This window comes from Rhincodon typus, unplaced genomic scaffold (genome assembly GCF_021869965.1).
Source record: "Rhincodon typus isolate 14 unplaced genomic scaffold, sRhiTyp1.1 hic_rhity00000063, whole genome shotgun sequence".
In the NCBI taxonomy this organism is placed as follows: domain Eukaryota; kingdom Metazoa; phylum Chordata; class Chondrichthyes; order Orectolobiformes; family Rhincodontidae; genus Rhincodon; species Rhincodon typus.
Window position 1 is genome coordinate 205680 of NW_025965701.1, and position 616 is coordinate 206295.

The window sequence follows — 616 nt, forward strand, 5'->3', positions numbered from 1 at the left end:
TCGAGGCGGGGTTGGGGGGGTGGTGGGGAATGGTGGAGGGCAGTAGTGCGCGAAAGAGTCAGGGACGTCAGCAGAAAACAGTGAGCCGCCTGGCTGGGGTCCTGGAGTCTAATCTGAGTCGTTGGCTTTGAGACTGAAGGTGAACGGGAGAGCCGAGCGACGCTGGACGTTCATTTCCTTCACCCTTTGATATGCCCCTCCATCTCGTTTCGCAGGAAAACCCCACCTGCAGTTCCTGCCCTCCGCCAGCCGAGAAAAATGAGCCACTGCCCACCATGGGGCCCATCTACCATAGCATGGTGTACCCAGGTTTCTGCCCTACCACCCACCTCCCTCCAGGCAGTTACCTATCAGCTGGCTACCCTCCAGGGCCTGAAGACGAGGAGGAGGACAAGCTGAAGAGGAGGCTTCGCACCTTGGGGGTAGGTCATGCGCGTAGGGCATTGCGTTGGTGAGCGGGTGTGAAGCCTTTCCCGGTCGATCGTCACCACACTGGTGACGGGGGATCCGCCTCCAGGTGGCTCAGGGTACCAATGGGAAACGGAGAAGGGGAGTGAGTGGGGCTATGGGGAAGGGGAGGGAGTGGGGGAGCGGGGATATGGGGAAGGGGAGGGAG